A 17,033-nucleotide genomic window follows, 5' to 3' on the forward strand; every position below is an offset into this window, starting at 1 on the left:
AATGAAATAGATTGGTGGGCATCTAGTCCATCCCTGCCACAGAGCTCTAATTAATTTAAATCAAATTTATTGCATTCCTTACCTAATGTCCTTTTCTGGGAAACTATTGCTTAAGTAATACAACCTGAATAGCTTAGCATGACAAATTTACTCATGATTTGTTGTGCTTTAATTAAAGCCCTTCAGACACTATACTGTAAGTACTTTTTACATATGTAACTTTCCCACTAAACTATCGAAATCAGAGTCTCTCATTTTTATAACACCATCTAATAATGCAATGTTTGACACATTGAAAACTTTCAGTAAATGTTTGTAAGCTGAATTAATTAACATATTAAGCATGATATTATATGATCTGTTTTAGAAGCGTTCTTCTATTATCAGATTGAAGGAAGGCTTGACGAGAAAGTTGGCAAGACTGGAAATAAAAATATTACTTAGGAAATAATTTTTAGCAATCTCAGTTAAATATGTTAAGGGTCTTAATTAAAAGAGCATGGAGATGAAAATAGGGAATTAGAAACAACAAAGTTCCTAGGGTTTGAGTAAACAGGATTCCTTCACTGGCGATGTAGAGTGAAGTATGGATCTCAGTTTTCTAGTTTGTAGGAGTAGTGGCATTTGATAGCATGAACATAGGGGGACACAGGAGGATGTGTGGGTTTGAGTGGAAAAGTAAGAATAATGAGCTCAATTTGGGTCATGCTGAGCTTGAGATCCCTACAGAATAATGTACTTTAGTTTCTGTGATCTTCATGTTGTAAAGTCTGTGTGGTTCTTTGTAAACCAAAGAGAAGAACTATTATCATAATGACTTGTAATATATTTCCTCCACTTCGATATGAAAAGCCTCCTCAAATTTTAAAATACATTGGCATGAAAGAGAAATTCTAAACTCTCGAGTCGAGCTATGGTTCATGGCCCCTTTGAAGGATGGAGATAAGCAGAGAAGGGGTTCAGAACAGGCATGTTGTGTTAAGAAGCTTATCAGGGCTGCGTTTCAACTTTCTCCTCTAGCTGTCTAGGACTAGATGGGGGAGTTTTACTCCCCAGTTGCATTGTTTATGATCTTTCTCCATAGATCGCTTTCTTCATGACTCTCATGCCCATCTCCACCCACCCTCACTTCCCATATTTCTTGCACTCCCACCCCTATTCTTGTCCTGAATCAAATGTGCCCACTCCCTCCTCTCAATCCATAGCTCTTTATTAGCCCCTTCTGTACCGCATACGTATGTATGAGTTTACTTTTCATTATAGCTATTTATGGGCTTGTCCATTCCCACTAGTAGATCATCAAGTTTGTTTTGTTTATTATCTTTTTTAAGGGAGAAACCATTGTTTAACGACGTGTAGCCTGCTATATCTATCAGAATATACACTATACAAAGAATGTGGTATGCCTTAAATTCACCTAAATTGTTCAGGAATTTATCACCCAGAAGGCGATTTCAGCTGAGACTATAGGAGTGCCAATTAGACAAAAATGATGGATGGTTGAAGATAGGTGGGAGATTACATTTTCTTAGTCTTCTCTTTCCACTTGAGGCTACTTTTCATGGAGTAAATAATCTCTTTTTGCCTCTTATACATTTCTTCTGGGCGGGGAGAAGCATGTTCTCCAGTTAGTGAATTTTGAAAAAAAAGTAGTGAGTTTGAATAATTCAACCTCAGTGCTCTTGGTTTTTTGTTTTTGTTTTTTGGTCTCTAACTCTCAGATATGCCTGGGTCCAGAGAAGCTGCTTTCTGGTTTACCTTCCTGCCATGAGATACGTTTATCAAGTCAGGATCTTCCACTTCAGGGGAGACCTGAAGTTGTACGTGGCTTCAGGGATGGGAAAAGTAAAGTGGTCTGATTTGGTGAGGGAATATTTCTGAGCCCATTTCATCATGGTCCAAAGACCAATTCTCTCATCAGCTTCATCAGAAATAAGGTTGTCATTTTCATAGTCATCTCTTTTTTTTTTTTTTTTTTAGATGTTGGGGGTAGGAGTTTTTATTAATTAATTTATTTATTTTTGCTGTGTTGCGTCTTCGTTTCTGTGCAAGGGCTTTCTCTAGTTGTGGCAAGCGGGGGCCACTCTTCATCGCGGTGCGCGGGCCTCTCACTATCGCGGCCTCTTGTTGCGGAGCACAGGCTCCAGACGCGCAGGCTCAGTAGTCGTGGCTCACGGGCCTAGTTGCTCCGCGGCATGTGGGATCCTCCCAGACCAGGGCTCGAACCCGTGTCCCCTGCATTAGCAGGCAGATTCTCAACCACTGCGCCACCAGGGAAGCCCCCATAGTCATCTCTTATATTTTATTTTCCCCTTGGTTTCAAAGGCAAAAAAGGGTCTGTGGTGGGCAGAATTCTAAAATGACCTCCAAGATTTCCCACTCACTCCCCTTGTATACATGGCACAGTTTACCTTAGATTAGGAGATAAGGGGACCTTGTATCAAGGAATCGAGGTGGTATCCAGGGGTTGAGAGAAACCCCTGGTTGGCAACCAGCAAGGAAATAGGGACAGTCTCTCAACTGAGTTATGCCAACAAAAGAATGAGTTTAAAAGGGGATTTTCTCTGAGAGTGCCCATATGACAACACAGCCTAACTGATACCTTGATTTCAGCTTGTGATAGTCTAAGCAGAGAACCCAGCCATGCTGTGTCAGATTTCTGACTTACAAAACTCAGAGCTAATGCATGAGTGTTATGTTAAGCTGCTAATTTTGCACGTGTGTAATGTTGAAAAATGCAAAAGTTCTACAAAAAGAAGATTTCGGGATAATAGGGGCCATAGCATAATTTTTGAATCTCTTCAAATTCCCCCCTAAAAACAAAGAACTGAGAATGTAAAACCAAAAGCCCATCAACAGCATTTACAGGAAAACTAAGTAACAAGATAATTTGCTGTGAACTCCAAATATAAATGGTGCAAACAAAACCAGAGCTACAAGACCTACCTGGTATCAGGCCAAATTGGGGAGAACTTCTAATGCTCATATTATTTTTTAGTCCAGTCTGCTACAGCAGTAAGCCCCCTAACACCTTCAACCAGTTCTGTTATTTAAAAAGACAAACATCCTGAATTTTATAGCTATTTAGTACCTGAACATTTAGCTTTTCTGGGTTCTCTGGTTTAAGTCAGCCTGCTCTGAGTTTTCCCTATGACTGGCTTAGGTTGGAGGTGTTTGCCATCTGCTAGTCAGTTATTCCTGTCTATTTGCCCTGCAGTTTCTAAAACTGTGTTGCTGTTTTGTCACTCTTTGTCTTTGTGGGTTTATGCCTTTTTAAAAAATCTGTTTACTGTTACTGTGTTGGCATCTCAGGACAAAGTTAAGGTAAATGCATTTGTTCAGTCTACTGTGTTTCACCACATGTTTGACTTCAACATTTAGAGAGCAGAGAGACTTTCAGGAGATCTGCCCCCAGTCGTGGGGAGATGGTGACCCTCCTTCAGAACTCCATTCTGCACAGAATACATGTGTGAAGGGTGTTTGTTGTGTCTGCCCACTGCCAACTGCTTGCTACTTAACAAAATGACTTGTCTTCTAAAGTAGTCCACACATTTGTTGGGAAAGATTTTCTTGAAGAAGAGGGTTTGGAAGGACACAAAGTACTTACTTTTGAAAAGAAGAATTGGTGGAGGGATATTGACAGTGACAGGAAACTTCCATTCTTTCCTGCATATATATTTATTGCATATATTTATGATTAAAACTACATGCATATGATTAAAATAATTAAACAGATAAATTAAACATTGGGGTTTTTTTTGGTAAAAGATAGAAGTAATGTAGGAAGGAAGAAAAGAAGGAAGAAAAGAAGGAAGGAAGTAGAGAAAAAGGGGGGAATTCCTTGATAATACAGAGCTACACTTAGGTACCTCAGTAGCCAATTTGTCAGTAGTGATGACGATGATATTGATGTTGATGTTGATGACAAGGATGATGATGACCACGACTGCCTTTCATTTTACTTTGGATTTGAATAGCACTGGGGCTTTGCAGCTCGCTGCCTGGACACCCTGCTCTTGCTCTCAGTTCTAACTAAGCTTTGCTCATGCTTCTTTGTTAAATACCAATGAAATTCATAGATCTTTGCCACCTTAAGCGTAAGAAAATTCAGTGCAAAATCCTGGCTTATGTAACTTTGAATTCAGACCTTGACAACTAGACAGGATTTATCTCATGCATATGTATTAATTTTAAGTGCTTTTCTGTAACAGTCATTTGACATTTAATATACCATAATTGTATTATTAAATTTAAATGCGTATTTGCAATTCTAAAAGCACTACTGAACTTTATGGGTGAAAAATACATTCTCCTTCACCTTGGTTCCTTCTCATCCACCAGTTCTTCTCCAGGCTTTATGATCTCTGCTACGCTTACCTTGATTGGAGTCCCTTCCTTTTTTTTAATCAACTTTAGATTCTCAACTTCCTATCTTTTCCCACTTTCTAACATTCTCTCCTCTCTTCTCTCTGAAATTCATGTTCCCTCAGTGTTCCTGCATCCTCCTTCTTGCCATGCGGGCATATCCAGTGCTCCTGTTTTCTGCAGTTGGTCCCTCACTCAGTCCCATCTCTCACACATCTGTAGGGCAGCTTGAAGATGCTGCTGTGGCTTTCATCCCTCATCTGTAATCTTTGAGCACAGGGGAAGGGAGCACTTCCAGACCTTAAAGTGACCTGTCATTGAAAAAGCCTGTCTCCCATAGTAATGAGCTCTTGAACAGTGCTTTCAGGAAGGGTCTGGAAGGGATGCTGAGTGTGGGAAGCTGGTGGGGGGCAATGACTTGGACAACCTTTGAGGCTCTTGCTTCTTCAGGATATAGTCTCCTCTTCCTTACTCACTTTGCTCTAACAGCTAATAAAGTGCTGCTGGTTGTCTAGCTCTCCACCAAAAACTCTTGCTTTTGACCTTTTAGAATGGCAGGTGTCAGTGGGGTCTTAGACATCACTTCTTTCAACACCATCATTTTCATTAGAAATTGAACTGAGACCCAGAGAAGGTAAGTCTTGCATTAACCTCATCGGTGGCAGAGCTGACAAAAAGGCCCTGGTCTGTGAATCATGCTCAAGTGGTCCTCACTCATCCCATCGGGTTCAGCCACACGAAACGTCTCGTGGTGAGTTCCCTGAACGTGACCTTCCAATCTGTGGCTCTGTCATTACTACTCACTTCCATCTGTTCATTGTCCTGCCGGGTACAACTTTTCCAACTTCCCCTCATATAGTTAAGTTTTATTTATCCTTCAATATGAAAGTCAAGCATTACCTTCCTAGAAACTCTTTCTTGACCTCCCCCTGTTTGTCTCTGGTGCCAAAGTCCTGTGTTCTATTAGCACCTGAGTTTAATTCTATTTGTACTTAATCACACAATACCTGTATTGAATTTGCCTATTTATTAACCATCACCTCTACTAAAATATGAGCTTCTGTGGGTCAGGGTCTGTGCATTATTCAACTTTACATTCTCAGGATCTGGCACAGAGCCTGCCATAGAAGGATTTAACTTGTTGTTGTTGTTGAATTGAAAACTTAAGGCTGCTAATCTCCCTACTACTTCTCATAAGCCCCTTTTAGCACTACTAAGCTCTGTGAGTAAACAAATAGATCCTCCTTCATCTTGGTTTCTTACCATACGCTAGTTCTTCTCCAGGCTTTGTTCTGTCTGCTGCTCTTACCCTGACTGATATTCGCTTCTCTTTCCTCGATTTTAACTTCTCGATTTCCTTTACTTTTTCATTTCTTAGTGTTTGCTACACTTCTCTCTCTGCAGTCCACATTCCCTCAGTCTTAGCTGCTGCTTTCCTTTTTTGGAAAGAAATTACATTTCCATTCTATGTGGAAATGTCTACTGCTTCTCTTCACGGCAAAACATTTTCCCCTAATCAGCCCTTCAACCAGTCATATCTCTCCCTTACCATGTAGGGTGGTTTCCTGCTCAAGAGGGAGGTTATCCTGTACTTTGCAGACCCTTAGGCTGGGGAAGAGTGGACTTCAAGCAGCACACAGGCTCTGATTTTATTAATGCCTGCCTCCCTCTACAAAAGCTATTCTGGAAAGATCCTCCGAGGGTCTAACAGTTTAAACCACTCATTATTTCTTTCCTGCTCTGCTAAAATTCTTGACCTGTTGACCTAATGATGATGTGTGGTAGACAGGTACTACAGCTTACCTCCTTCTTTCTAGACATTTCTAGACATTTCCAGTGTTCATGCTCATGGCACAGTAGGTTTCCAGTCAGCCCACCACACAGACACATCTTACCCTAAAAACCAGGTTTAGGAAGATTCAGTGACCTCCTTACTCTTGCTTCTTTGAGTTTTCATTATAGTTGGAGGAATCATTTTCTGAAATTTAAACTCTGTCAAAGAAAAAAATTCCATTTTCCTTCCCAGTGGTGCCTCTCCTTAGAGGAGGATTATACTATGGGCCTTGCTTTGACTAGAGAAACGTGAGAAGTATGTGTCACTTCTGCATAGATATTTTCAGAGTTTACTATGATTCCATTTCATTCTTCCACTCAAGATAGAGGTTATTCTGTTAACACAGTCCTAGGAGTAAAGACGATAGAAAACAGAGCTTCAACTGACCCACTGCAAACATGTAGCTTGAGCAAGAAATAACCTCTGTTCATAAGCTGCTGGGTTGGTGGTTATAACCAAGTGTCTCAACACATGAATTTTGGGGGACCCAAATATTCATTCTATAGCACCAAGCCTAGCTTGACAGCTACTGGCAGGGAAAATGGAAGAATGAACCTTTCACTGATGTGACAGGTGGAAACATTTGTGCAGTGAACTTCCACTCAACGTGTGTGATGTTCTAAAGTCATGGAAAGGGCTTAATAACTCGCCACAGTGCATCACAGTATTTGATCAGTTCGCTGCTGCAGCCGTTCTGTCTGACAGATTAGGCGTTGTCAGGGGAAGGCCTGGAGACATGGCTGGACTCCTATCTGTGGTAGACTACATGAGTCTCAAGAATGGGAGACTACAGTGAGCCGATAGCTGACTTGAGAGAAGGAATTAAGAGCTTCAGTGTAAAACCAGACCATTGATGACTGAGGCTACAGCGTTGGGAAATAGTCCAGAAAATCTAATGAGTGTTGCCTAATTTCCCAAGTGTAGTTTTCATAGAATACACCTTACAGAACGAGAAGTACATTCTTCTAGGATTAATAAAAGAAGCTTGTTATTATATACTGTTTCCCCAGTGGACCATCTAGATGAAAAAAAAAAAATCTACAAAATGTGTTAGAGCTTCAATGAGGTTGAGAAAAATGTATGGATGACAGACCCATAAACAGTGATAAGACAAAAACTGGCCAACTTAACCTGAAACTGAGTTCAGAGATCAAGAACAATTAATCCAAGCTCACCCTGGGTGCCCCATCTGAGATGGCACGCTCTCCACAGGTGGACTTTGAGCTGAAGCTAAGGTGGCATTTACACTCCTCTTAAAATAGCAAAAGAGTTTGTCATTCCACTGGTATGGGGTTTTCTTTTCGCCTTTACACTTGCCACATGAAAGCTGCTTTTATATGCATGTCACCAGACTGTCTTTTTATAAATCACTGCTGCCTTGCCAAATAGATACGTGCATTGGTAAGACTGTCCTTTTTTGCATTAGTCTCATAAATCAACATCACAGAACAATTCCCAGCATAGGTAGTCTTTTAAATTTAAAATTAGGAAACATAAAAAAGGAGGCTGTGATAAGGAAATTTAAAAATTTCTTAAGAAATTCTGTGTGTTTGTTTGGGAGAGTGAGAGAGAGAGAGAGAGATTCAGCCAGAGAGAAAATGTCCTTTATTCAGATGCTCTGAGTTATGAGGCAGAAGGCACAGCAATGTTCGGGGGAGAAATACAAAGATAGAGTTTTCCTTTGTAGCTTGGTACAGGTTTTCATTTTGTGACCCCTGAGAGGGAGGCTCTCTTTGATGTTGCCTCAAGTATCACTGGACTCACTGGTTCACCCTGACATGCATGTTCTTGAGAAAAAGAACATGACTCGTGTTGGCCAAAGAAAGTGACAAATGGATGACTTGCAATGGAAAAAATACTAAAAATTGGGATAACTTTAGTCTATTGAGTGCTTACTCTATGCTGGGAGCTTTCTAAACACTGTCCCTGTAAGAACATATTCAATCCCCACAGGAAACCTCTAAGGTAGGCACCATAGTTGGGTCTTTGTATAGAAAAGGAAACTGAGGGACTTCCCTGGTGGTCCAGTGGTAAAGAATCTGCCTTCCAGTGCAGGGGATGCGGGTTCCATCCCTGGTCAGGGTACTAAGGTCCCACATGCCTCGGGGCAACTAAGCCCATGCACCACAACGAAAGATCCTGCATGCCTCAACGAAGATCCCTCGTGCTGCAACTAAGACCTGATGCAGCCAAAAATAAATAAACAAACAAACAAACAAAAAAACCCAAAAGGAAACCGAGGCATAGAGATATCATTAAATAACTTGGGCAGAGTCACACGGCCAATATGTGACAGGGCAGGGTTTGAACATGGACAGCATGGCTCCGGGGTCCGTGCTTCTCTAGCAGCAAACCTATAATTTTACCACAGATCCTCTCCAATTGAGAAATGAAATCTATGAACAGGGCCCTGCCTTTCTTTGATGACCAGTGTGGATATTAAACTGTGGGCTCAGAATTGACAAAGCTCTTGACCTTGCTTTAAAGTGCTTTCCAAAATAGCTTCTATCTGGTGTGAAATCTTGAAGGGGACAGAGTGGACCGTCATTCTTTTTTTTTTTTTTTTTTTTTTTTTCTTTTTGTGGTATGCAGGCCTCTCACTGTTGTGGCCTCTCCCGTTGCGGAGCACAGGCTCCGGATGCGCAGGCCCAGCGGCCATGGCTCACGGGCCCAGCCGCTCCGCGGCATATGGGATCCTCCCAGACCGGGGCACGAACCCGTATCCCCTGCATCGGCAGGCGGACTCTCAACCACTGCGCCACCAGGGAGGCCCCTGGACCGTCATTCTTAAAGGTACATGGGGTAGCCCAAGTTCAGTCTAATCATTGCTGGGGTGATCTGTGGCTCTGTCCGAAGTGTAACTTTATTATTCATTTGGTGCATGATATATGGGAAAATCACTTCCCTTCTCCTTAATTTAGTTGACTCATCTGTAAAACAAGGAAGATAATAATACTGGTGTCATAGGGTATGTTGGTGAAGGTATGTATTCTTGGCCTTCGGTAAACAACAAAACATGACAGTCATCATTAGATTTTAGCCTGGATGCCTGTTGCCACATCCTTCGCTCGTGGGTTCTGTGTTGCAGGATTAGGTTTGCAGAGCTTTCCTGAAAGCCTGCAGGGATGGCGTGGAGCATCACCAAATCCCCTACTTAAGCCAAGAAGACTTACCTCAAAGGACCCTCTAAAGAAAGAAGAAGCCTCTTCTACTCTTTGATTCTTTAAAGAATGAACATTTTGAGTCAAACTAGCAATGTACATACAGATGAGTGGAAACAAAACAAAACATTTTTTAGCAGTCAGGGCAGTGAGGTGGAAACCAGATTTCACACCTTAATGAGGCAAAGCAAACCCAGGATATAGGTTATATTTGAAAGTATCCCAAGAAAGCTAAAATCAGATCTATCCCACAGAACACACCTGCCCAGCTTAAGAAAGAGCAAAGCCATCCCCACTGGTTGCCATCATCTCTCCAGCTCTTTCTGCTGTTCAAAAGAATCCTCTACTAGGGACAGAAGGGGAGGATTTATTTCAGTCATGTTCCTGAGAACTGATCCCTTACCCTTGTACACCTGAATCAGAATTTTCTGGGAGATGGGAAGAACAGGCATGTTTTTAAAAATCTCTCATACTAATTCTGAGATAGAATTTGCTCCAGCTGGACACCGCTGTGTTTTAGGAGCCTTTACGTAGATGCACAAACATATAAGGAATAAGTTTGAAGTAAGTGATGTTAGTTCTCAAAGCCATACACACACAAACACAATAATTCCCATGACTTTGTTTACTTCCCATGTTTATTTATCTAACGGTATCTAAATATATTGCAACATAGTTTAGAACTCACTTCCAGAAAAAATATTCATCCCCCTTAATTAACTGTTATGCTTTTGTTCCTGTTAATAACTAGCATCCTCTAATATTTTTGCTTTGGCCACCAGGAAGCTACCTGCAATGCTTTGTAATTATCATAGTTCAGATTTTTGGCAAATTTATGTCCTTCCCCATTTTTGTTATTCTGATGCCTAATGTCAAACACAGTCTTTTTTGTAAGACATCCCAAGTCCTTATTAGAAGTTGGTTCTGTGTAAATAATTTACTAAAAAGAAAAACAGATATTTATTCTCCAAGAATGCTTAAACTGGATTGTACGGGAGTTTCACATTAAGATCTCTCCTCTCCTCTTTTCCCCGGGGTCTCACAGGAAAGTGTGCCTGGAGGTGCCTTCCTCCTCATCTTGTGATAATAATGCACAACAAACGTTAATCCAGAAGGGCCCTGTCTCGTGTTAACAAGGATTTTTCAAGGAGGTCCATTTGAAAGGGTTTGGGGATTATGCGCTACGTCATAGCTTTTCACATAACTTTTCACATAGCTTTTCACATAAAGGTCTGAAGATAATCATTTCTGAGAAAAGATGAAAGGGACCCAACCCATGGGGCCCGAGAAATAATGACAAGTCTGGAGAACGGGCCGGATAAAAGGAGGGTAAAGGACATTGTCAGCGTGCCATGTGGAGGCTTTGGTTCAATGGGAACACGCTGGAAAAAAACGATGAAAAAACACACAAAGAGCACATCATGCCCCTGCTCTGCTCTCCCACGTGCCTTGATAAATAGTGGTCGGCAAGGAGATGAAGGCCCTTTTCCCCAGACAGCACCGTCCAGGATGAGGTGCTCTCCCTCACTTCCCTGCTGCCTTTCCTTTCTCAATTCCTCAGCGCCTCTTCATTTCTTTTTCTACATTCCCCACGGCATTATTAGGCTTTCTTTTCTGTACACTTTGGAGATTTCTATTTCATCTCAGTCCAATGACATCCAAGTTTTTAGCTGAAAGTTGCTGTGGTTTGTTTTGTGGTTTCCTGGAGGCGAGTTTGGTGTATGGTTTGCATGTTTCAAAAGCAGCCCCTGTGTTTCAGCTTCTCCTCTCCTGGTAGAGCTGTGACAGTCCGTCCCTCTCCCCACCCCGGCTGCTCAGACCTGTGCCTGAGCCCTTGCTCCGGCTCCAAGCTCAGGTCACCCGCCTGCTCAGGGCACGCACGAGGCAAGCATTCATGATTCACCTGGAAAACACAAGTCCCCCACGCCTCTCTGCGGGGAAGCCTAGCAGCTCTTTCCTCAGTTTCAGGGATGTTTCAGGCAACCCTCCATCACTAGAAAACACCAGATGGGATGGATAAAGGCAATTTTGCAGAAAGTGCTGTGAGATTGGCTTCCTCAATGGTCTTTCCAGCTGGAAGCAGAGCGGCCAGAAAGCACTGCGTTCTCAGCCCGGTTTCATCGCCTCAAGAACTACAGATGGCTTCCCCGAGCACCTGAAGTCTGTGCTGCTTTCCTGGATGGAATACGCTGCAAGCTGCAGAAACTCTTTTGTCTTTTCATAGTGCAACTCAGACCCCAGTTTCTTTGTGCCTTGAGAGTGAGAGTAGAGGACGCAGGGTAGAAAGAGCCAGAAGGTGGGGAAATTAATGCTTAACATTTGAAACTCCCTGGGACTGACCAGCTGCTCAGAAAGGTACATCAGGGGATATTTATAACACAGCTTCCTGTGGGCATGTGTAAACAAAACTGAAAATGGTCCAGCTCTCTTCCTCCAGAAAGATGTGGATTTACCAGTTGAGCTTGAATTGATTGCATGACTCTTACGTATTACTAAGCGTAGCATTTTTTCTTGTGCTTTTCCTTTTTTTTTCCTTTTCTTACTTTTTGACCCTTACTTGACTGTTTAGTTCTATGAACATCAGCCTGTGGTCAAACTGTCCAGGATCAAGACATTGGCACAAAGAGCCACTGTCCCTGAATTGTTTCTGCTGCTGTTTAATGAGTCTTGTGTTTTAATTTTAGCCAAGTGTTGGGGGCTGGGGATGTGGCTAAGTGGCAGATCTGGCATCATAAAGGCTTTAGAAGGATGAGTAACCCTGGGACAGCTGTCAGAAAGGCGGGCAGAAGTGAGCTCTGGTTTCACAGAGCTACCCATAGGAGCCACCAGTGGTTACTTTGTGTTGGGCCCAGGAAAATTCCACCGTCAGTCAAGACCTCTCAGTTGCTGCCTGGTGTCGTGGAAATTATGTTGAAAAACTATATATTTTTCTGATTGACAAATGATTTGCATTTTTTTTTCTTATTTCTCTATCCAAAACCAAGTTCCAAGCCTCTTGATCTTCCTTTCTACATTCCACACTGTTTCCTAAGACTGCTAAGTGCATATAGGCACCAGACAGAATCTTTCTGGCCAGTGAGGAACTATTTCAGTCTGGGCTTAGCCTTGTATTATACCTTTCATTATTTCTCAACCATTATTTCTCAACCACTGGGGCTGAGGAGCTAAAAGGAGAGGCACTGATAATCTTAAACTCAAGATCCCCTAAAAGCTGGCGGGCTGGTGCTTACACTGAAGCAAGCCCGCTGGGATACAGGATTCTCCTTCAAGATGAAGGAAGCTGGCAGCTCATACTTGCCATCACTCACACAGTGCAGGGGATTCTATTCAGGCTGCCACACATGAGTCCAGCTGCTGGCCAGGCTAAAGGAAAGTGCAGGGCCAACCAGATAACAGGCTGGAGTGAAGGATTCTGACATAGTAACAACCTTTGTACAATAAAATATCTTTATATTAAAGGACTTGGAAATTGTCAAAGTCCTTTTGTATTTGTTGGTTCATTTCAGTCCTATACAAAGCCTTTAGTATGACAAGGGAAACCTAGCCCAGAATCTATCAGTTTTCTGTCTAAATCCTGGAAGGTGAGTCAAAGCACAGTATTTGTCCGCAACTCGAAACTTGGCTGAACGGTTCTTACGTTGTGTGGGTTCATTCAGGAGGCTTGGGAATGTACAAAACAGAGCACCGTGTAGTTTTTGAGTCTAAAAGATCACATGGACATTTGTGCAAATAACAGAACAAAATGGGTTAAGGAATGAAATTGTGCAATTCGATTTTTGCTGTGTACTCAAAGGTAGATCCAGTACCTGAAATATTGTTTAACTTAATGCTTACCATAACAGTTCTCACTGATATTAGGAGACCGATGCACACAGACGTAATTTACTAACCCACAAAGTTAGTGAATGATGATGCCAGAATTTAAATCCAGGTCTAACTGACTGTAAATTTTTATAATATCCAGTTTCCTCCAGATAATGTCTACGGCACTACATAGTGCCTTATCACTTGTAAAACATGTTCACACACTCCATTGCACTGGATCCTTATCACCCCTATATGAGTTGGGTGACATGATATTGATAGATGAGGGAATTGAGACTCAAATAGTTAACTGATTTTCCCAGATCACAAGGCTAGCAACTGGGAGAGTCAAGACTCCATCCATTTTTCCTTTTCAACATTCTTTTTACTATTTTGCACTGCCTGCCTGGTAAACAGTATCAACAACCATTGTTTATGGAGCTATTACTTCCTCCCAGACACTAAACCAAACATTTTACGTGGCTTCTCCCACTTAACCCTCACAACAAAGCTAGGTGAGCTAAGTACCATTATTACTCTAATTTTGTAGACAAATAAAGAATCTGCTCCAAGGTTACACAGCTAGTAAGTGGTAAGACTGGGCTTTTGCCCCAGTTACTCTGACTCTGACTTCAGAATCCAAACCTTCACACCCCCTCCTGCATGCTGTATAATGTGCCCAAGGTGCACAGTTCCATGAGAGGATAGAAGAAGGAAATATTGATTCCAGCTAAAGAGATCTCCACAAGCTTTGTGAAAGAAGTGACATTTGAGCTATGCCTTAAGAGATTAAGTATCTAAGGAACAGATAGGCTTAGTGACTTGTTTAAAATTTCATAAGTTCTTCAAATACAGCTTTTCTTATATTCAGATTCAGACATTTTTTCAAGAATGTATAACACAGACCCATCTAGCTATTCCTTTCTTTCTCTGTATACGTTATTTCCCTTTCCTTGAGCCACAAACAAAGAAATATGCAGAATTTGGAAGGACAAACACCTCAGACTCTCCAAAGATTATGTATAAAAATATGTTAGTGTCATTCCATGGAGTCAAGTACAATTGCTATAAATTGAAAGCATATATTCATGCCCAAACTAACTCAAATCCTCTTGCTAATAAATACAGCATCGATTTGCTCTATGGGTATGTGGAATCTAAAACATACCAGTATATTCATCCAAACGTGAGAAATGCCCTAGCAAAGCTTCCATTCATGAAATGACATAAAGCCAAAGTAAAGCTTGACTCTATAGTCAAATTTTTAAAAAGCTATATTTCCGTACAGTTTTCAAACACGTGTAAAACTCTTTTCCATGTGAAATAAATACAAGTCCTGAGTAGTTTTAATTAGCGATCTTGGAGACATGCTGCACCTGTTCCAATTCATCCGCAGAGATGAGAACCCTTCACCCTTTTCACTTGCTGACAAGTTAATAGACATTTCCAACTCATGCCAGCACATGGAGTTTTGCAGCTTTCTTGTGACAGGTGAATAATAAAGCTGCACAAGAACGTGGCAACTCTACATAGAAAATCCTCGGTAAGTGTAAATTCCCGAGCAGAGGCGATATGTCCCCCATTGTTCTGCAGGCCCGTGCACGTGTAGCTGATGTATCACTTTGTTTTTATTAACAGAGTTATTGAGGTGTAATTTACATAGCATATAATCCTCCCATCGAAAGTGTACAATTCAATAAGGTTTAATATATTTACAGAGCGGTGCAGCCATCACTAGAATCTAATTTTAGAACATTTCCATCACCCCAAAAAGAAACCTCATGCCCATTTACAATTATTCCCTATTCACCCCCCAACTTCAGTCCTAGACAACTACTATGATGCTTCATTTTTACTACACTTTAGTATAGAAGATACTGACTGTTCCATATGTTTGCTGCTTGTGTATTGGGCCAATGAATAATTGAATGGTGCTTGTATTCATTGGAGAACATGATATTATATGGGTATTACATGGCTTTATGTGTGTATATGTATGAGCATCTGTAGTCTTATGTCTGTGCACTTAGGCTAAACGAAAATGCAAGAAATCATTCCGGAAGAGAAGCAGAGATTGGAAGTCAGCTTACACTTTGATAGCAAAGTTGTCAGCAGAGATATTTAGTATAATAAGATGCATTTTACTAAGGAAAGAACAAAACTGGGACTTCCCTGGTGGCGCAGTGGTTAAGAATCCGCCTGCCAATGCAGAGGACATGGGTTTGATCCCTGGTCCGGGAAGATCCCACATGCCGCAGAGCAACTAAACCCATGCATTGCAACTACTGAGCCTGCGCTCTAGAGCCTGCGCTCTAGAGCCCGCGAGCTACAACTACTGAAGCCCATGCGCCTAGAGCCTGCACACCACACCGAAGAGTAGGCCCCTCTCACCGCAACTAGAGAAAGCCCGCGTGCAGCAACTCAGACCCAACGCAACCCAAAATAAATAAATAAATTTATTTTAAAAATAGTAGTGGTAAAATGTTATTTTTTTTAAAAGGAAAAGAACAAAGCTACAGTTACAGTGGACTCTCCTTATTTGGAGATTCTATGTCTGCAGCTCCTCTAAAATTCATTTGTAACCCCAACATCAATACTTATGGTTTGCAGTCATTTTCAGAAATGTGTAGAACAGCAAAAAATTTGAGACCCTTGGCTCCCTTCCCCCATGGTCCTAGCTGAGGTCCACCAAGGTGACACTTTGCCTTCTTGTTTCAGCTCTCAGAGATGACCATGGATGGAGAAGATCAGGGCAGTGCAGTATGGTGCAAGAAGCTTCAGCCCTGGGGCCAGTCGTACAGGGTTTGAATCCAATTCTGGCACCTGTTAGTGAAGCAGCTTCAGGCAAGTCAGTTAAAACTTCTGAACCTGGTTTCCTGATTTACTTTTTTGTAAAATAAAGAGATTAGAATCTACTTGAATAAGTTTAAGATTTAGGATTATAATCTATGGGATCTCTCTCTCTCTCTCTCTCTCCCCCCCTCCTCCACTATCTATCTGTTTCCTCTAGGGGCACTAGTTCACTATTCACTAATGCCATCTTCCTGGGGAACTTTATAGCTATTGTGAATAATGAGAACCAACTGTACATTATAGAGACTGTTGATTGTGATGGTGAGGAAGGGGAAGCTTTTCTCATAAACTTGCCATGGATGGTTTATCCTGTGAAATAACTACAACACTCTTCAAATTTCCTTCTTTCTTAATACTCCACTTTTGTATGTAGAGGTCACTCCTAAGTTTCAAAAGTAAGATAGAAATCTTTGGAACTCCACAAATTAGGAATTTATTTTGTTGCAAGTAACACAACTCTGCGTGACAAGACGAACACAGGGGTTTGTTATTCTCACATAACAGGAGATTTGAGGGTTGAGATGCCGGTGTTTGCTTAGCTGCTCAGGGTGGAAACCAAGGCTGCTAACATCCTCCCACTCTACCATGCTCAGTGATGGGTCTCGTCCTCATATTTTTTGCCTCATAGACACGAGGTAGCTGCACAAGCACTGGACCTCATGGGAAGAGAGGGGAGGGAATAAGGGCACAGAACTTTATTCAGAGTCTGTTCCCTATCAAGATCAGAAAAGAAGCATTTTACCAGAAATGACTCCCAGTGACTTTTCCAGAGGTCTCATTGGCCAGAAATGTGCTGTGTGTCCATTTAAGACCAACTTAGACATTTTAATTTATAACCTGGACTGGTCATATTGCTATCCCAAACAAAATCAAGTTTTCATAAACCATGAAAAAGAGGTCATGGGCATTGGATATCCTGGAGACTAAATTGAATTGAACACAATTACTGGGTATAAGGAGACTGGGGCCCCATTTGAATTTCTGATGTGATATCTATCCTGGTAGGTAGCTCAGGT

The 17,033-nt window shown here is 41.6% G+C and overlaps 1 long non-coding RNA gene across 1 annotated transcript in view; it reads left to right on the plus strand.

Annotated features, from left to right (window-relative positions):
• Positions 1 to 16,002, plus strand: part of LOC309815455 — a 71,403-nt gene extending 55,401 nt beyond the window's left edge. The window contains exon 3 of the long non-coding RNA XR_014295883.1: positions 15,883 to 16,002. This is a non-coding gene — a long non-coding RNA (uncharacterized lncRNA). The remainder of the gene's footprint in view (positions 1 to 15,882) is intronic.
• The last annotated feature ends 1,031 nt before the right edge of the window (positions 16,003 to 17,033 follow it).

The sequence above is a fragment of the Mesoplodon mirus genome (genome assembly GCF_964341445.2).
Source record: "Mesoplodon mirus genome assembly, chromosome: 14".
NCBI classification, from domain to species: Eukaryota; Metazoa; Chordata; class Mammalia; order Artiodactyla; family Ziphiidae; genus Mesoplodon; species Mesoplodon mirus.